We start from the raw sequence: 4926 nt of genomic DNA on the forward strand, positions 1-4926 counted from the left end.
TGCTAAATGGAGTTGAGTTCATCAGAGAAATATTCATACCATATGATTTCACTCATATGTGGAGTGTAAGAAAAAGCCAAATGAACAAAGAAAAAAAGAGACAAAGAAAATAGCAGAGTCTTAACTATAGAGAACAAACTGATGGTTACCAGAGCGGAGGTGGATACAAGGCTAGATGAACTAGGTGAAGGGGATTAAGAGTATGCTTATCATGAGAAGCACTGAATAAATGTACAGAATTGTTGAATCACTATACTGTACACCTGAAACGAATTTAACACTGTATGCTAACTATATTGGAATTAAAATTTAAGAAAGAATGAATGAAAGAATAAATGTATTAATGAATAAATAAATATATAAATATTGTGTTTCTCGTTAAATCACATGGGTTTGATCATTATATTATTTTCCTTAGTAAATAAAATTTTCTTCTACCAAATGAAGTATTACAAGTTACAATGGAATAATTCCTTAAAATCATTTAATTTTAGACAAAAAACATTTTCCTTTTAAGATTTTATTTTTAAGTAATCTCAACACTCAACATGGGGCTCAAACTCACAACCTGAGATCAAGAGTCACATGCCCTACTGACAGAACCAGCCAGGTGCCCCAAGGGCAAAAAATCTCTTTAGAAATTTTTCATAAAGCATATAAAAAGTACTGAAATAGAAACTGCTTGTTTTAGATCTTTACAAGCAGTTTCAATCTTACAAGGGGTATGAAATCATAAAAGTTATTCAGGTTATTCACCAGCATATGGGCTGACACAAATTTCTTTATTAAATATTACATGAAGTATGATTTGTACGGTGAATTTCATTAAATAATTGTGAACTTTAATGCCTAGGACTTATCACAACTCCACTTTTGGTTTTCAGACAGGAGGTATACAGCAAGAAAATGATGCATGTTTACTATGATTTACATAGATTACCTTAGATTGTGAATAACGTGTTCTGCGAGTGTTCCACGAGATAAGCAAATGTTTCTAATAAATTTTAACTTGATAAATAAGTGATGTCTTGCAATACGAGAAGTACATGACTCTGAATGTCACATGCTCACAACTGAACCAGAGGTTCCCCCAAACCTCTCACTGTGGGATTGTGGGTAATCATCTCCCATGCTCGGATGCGTGGTTTCAGGCTGTCGTGTGTGGCAGAAACCAGTGATTTTTCAGAACCCTGGAAGGTGCCCACAACTGGCACTGCTGTATTTTTGTCACTTCAAAACACCTAAGAACAGTCCTTTGCTTTTCCATACAAGACTGAGCTCAGGAACGCTTGCTTCCTTCTAGGTCAGGCTGCCTGCAGAGAGAGACCCTTTCCTCTGCGGCCTTATCGCCAGTCACATGACATACAGTGTATTAGTAATACCGCTCTGTAGTCAACATCCATATGAGCATATACAATGACCCCCATGCAGAAAAAGGTTGAAAGGAAAGGCAGTAAGAAGGAGATGATGACACTCAAAGTTAAGAAGGAAATAATTAAGAAGTACAAATGAGGTATGTGAGTGGCTGCAATTGCAAGATTTTTAAAAATTTTAATGTTAAAATTTAATTTAATTAATTTATTTTAAATTTAAATCCAAGTTAGTTAGCATATAGTGAAATAATGATTTCATGAATAGAATTTAGTGGAACACCCAGTGCTTATCCAAACAAGTGCCCTCCTTAATGTCTATTGCCCACATAGCTCATCCCCCACCCAACACTCTGCCAGCAGCCCTCAGTTTGTTTTCTGTATTTTAGAGTCTCTTATGGTTTGTCTCCCTCTTTGTTTTTTTTCTTATTATTGCTTCCCTTCCCTTATGTTCATCTGTTTTGTTTCTTAAATTTCACATATGAGCAAAATCATATATTTGTCTTTCTCTGACTTATTTTGCTTAACAAATATATTCTAGTTCCATCTACATTGTTGCAAATGGCAAGATTTCATTATTCTTGATTGTCACGTAATATTCCATTGAGTGGAATATTATATATATATATATATAATGTCTTTTTTAGCTACTTATTGACATTTCAGCTCCTTCCATACTTTGGTTCTTGTCAATATTACTGCTATAAATATTGGCATGTACCACTTCAAATCAGTATTTTTGTATCCTTTGGATAAATACTTAGTAGTGCAATTGCTGGGCCCTAGGGTAGTTCTATTTTTAATTTTTTGAGGAGCCTCCACACTGTTTCTTAGAGTGGCTGCACCAGTTTGCATTCCCACCAGCAGTTTAAAAGGATTCTTCTTTCTTCGCATCTTTGCCAACAACTGTTGTTGCCTGATTTGTTAATTTTAGCCACTCTGACAGGTGTGAGGTGGTGTCTCTTTGTGGTTTTGATTTGTAAGAAATTGCAAGATTTTATAGGAAGTCTACATCTGCATCACATCTGTAGAGGATGAAGAGAAAAAGGGAGATGTGTAAAATGTGGGAAACAGTGCAAAATTTTGTAGACAAGCACCACCTGAATAAGGCTGTAGAAGTGTGAGCGACGAATCTGTTTTATGATAATGCCATTTCACACGCCCACAAATCTTCCAAAGGAGGCAAAAGCAAGTGTCATTGGGTACGTTTCCTGTTAAAGTTGTACAAAAAGTAAAAGATTCCATTTAGCCAATGGATAGCAGAGAAGGCCGTCCTACATACTAAGCCTCCTCTCTCTTGTCTCCTTCACACCACCATGAAGGTTTTCAAAGGTAAATGCAGGTCAATTTGTTTATTTTTCTTTATATTTTGTACTTTCTTATTTTGTATTATATTACAGTATTATAATAATTTTTATATGAATATTTTGGGTTGAGGAATGAATCCTCTGAGTTTCCATTATTTCTTATGGGGAAAATTGCTTTGATATATAAGAGCTTGGGATCACAAGCATGTTTCCTTGGCAAACCAAGGTTGTATGGTATTTAAAAAATTTTTGTAAGTATCTCAAAATTAATTTTCTCTCCTCTATAATCATAATGCCAGTATTTGCATTTTATTTTTTTAAAGGTATATTCATTTTTGAGAAACAGAGAGAGACAGAGCATGAGTGGGGGAGGGGCAGAGAAAAAGGGAGACAGAATCTGAAACAGGCTCCAGGCTCTGAGCTGTCAGCACAGAGCCCTATGTGGGGCTCGAATCCATGAACCACGAGGTCATGACCTAAGTCAACGTCGCCGTTTAACCAACTGGGCCACTCAGGCTCCCCAGTATCTGTATTGTACTAAATGGCACTTAATTTAAAACTTAGGCCAATACTACCAGCGCCATTAAAATCTGAAGTTGTCAGGCAAAAATATTCTTTTGCTTTGATATAAAGTCTTCATTTATCTGTTTTATCGATAAAGTATTTGATATAAAATCTCTCCTACACTACAAATATTAGGATCACAAAGGCAGAGCAGAGAGTTTTGATGGTCTTCAGAATTTCTCTACTGTCACAAACAAACAAAAAAGCAAAAATCAGGAGCAGGCCAAGCTGTGATTCATAACACTGTCCCAAACTCCTGTCAAGAAACAGGCAACCTAGCAGCGGTAGGGATGAGGCAGAAGCACTACCTTGAGGCTGCGGCGTGGCAACTACATGAAAGCTGTTTGGGCCAGGCCCGCTATCTCCTATGATAACAGCACTTTAGAAGGAACATGTCCATACTGTTTCCAGTTGCTGGTCTTGGATAATTCTTGAGTGCGCCTCAAACCCAAACCCAAACTGACCCCCAAAATACAGAAACTTCTTAACCGAGAGGCAAGAAATTGTACACTCAGTTTTAAAGAAGCAAAAATTGTGAAAAAATACAAAGACTCCCAAAGCGTATTGTTGATTACTTGTAAAACATGCAACAGAACAGTTACACATCATGGTAAAAGCAGAAGCTTTCTGTCCGCACTGAAGAGCAGTCCTACCACTCCTACGACTACCCTGAAGACACGAGAGAGAAGGACTCCAACTTCTACAAACCTAAGTCATATGTGTGGCTCCAAAGGCAAGAGCCCAGCCTTTGTATTCAGGACACCGACATCTGGACAGTCAACACCCACTTGCTCCTCAAAGAGCGTGAGCAAAACTAAGAAACACTTCTCTCAATTAAAAATGTTGCTTAGTCAGAGTGAATCCCAAAAGAATTCAAAGGTGGACTTCAGAAGTTTCTTACTGTCTTTGTAAAGGATAGGCTGTGAAAATAAATGTTTGATGCAACTCTGAAACTAAAGTTAGTCAGAAAAACATCTCTTTTTAAAACTTTAATTATTTAAATATATGGAAACTAGGGTCCAAGAGCAAACTTCTCTGGGATTTTTCAGTACCGATGGAGAAAATACTTCATTAAAATGAATAACTGAAACCTGTCTACCTTACAGGGTGGTTGTGAGGATCAAAAATAAATTAAAGGTCCTTGTAAATAGCAAAGAAAAAAAAAAAAAGAAACAGGCAACCTAGTGAGTATAGTCTGGATGCCACTCTTTCCTCTCCTGTATCTAATCTATCAGTGAGCCATGGTTGGTCCTGCCCTTCCTTTTCGAATCCTTTTACTTCTCTCCATATCTGCTGTCATTATTTTAATCTAATGAATGAGCAGTTCCCAAAACATGGCTTGAACAATTGGCATTGTTTTTACAGACATTGTGAAGAGTGGATTTGGTGCTTAGGTATTTTGCTAAGAAGTTTCTATTTTGAAGGAAAAAGTAATATCTTTTTACTATGTTTTTTAAAAAATGTTTATAAAGTATGGTATGGTGTGAAGAATAACAGATTTTTTCCATAAGGGTATTAAAAAGTAATGAAATCGAAACCAATACGAGCCAAGTTCTTCCCCTTTTTAGTTGCCAACTGAAGGCAAGTCTCATGGGCTCTCTGAGAAACGGATATGATAAGGCACACATACATCTGACAAGATTATTGTGAAGATGAAATAAAAGTCCTGTGACACTGGAAACTGA

At 36.5% G+C, this 4926-nt stretch overlaps 1 pseudogene; it reads left to right on the top strand.

Moving 5' to 3' along the window:
* The first annotated feature begins 3531 nt into the window (after window positions 1-3531).
* LOC115289653 lies at window positions 3532-4168 on the top strand (annotated as a pseudogene).
* The last annotated feature ends 758 nt before the right edge of the window (window positions 4169-4926 follow it).

The sequence above is a fragment of the Suricata suricatta genome, chromosome 4 (genome assembly GCF_006229205.1).
Source record: "Suricata suricatta isolate VVHF042 chromosome 4, meerkat_22Aug2017_6uvM2_HiC, whole genome shotgun sequence".
In the NCBI taxonomy this organism is placed as follows: Eukaryota; Metazoa; Chordata; class Mammalia; order Carnivora; family Herpestidae; genus Suricata; species Suricata suricatta.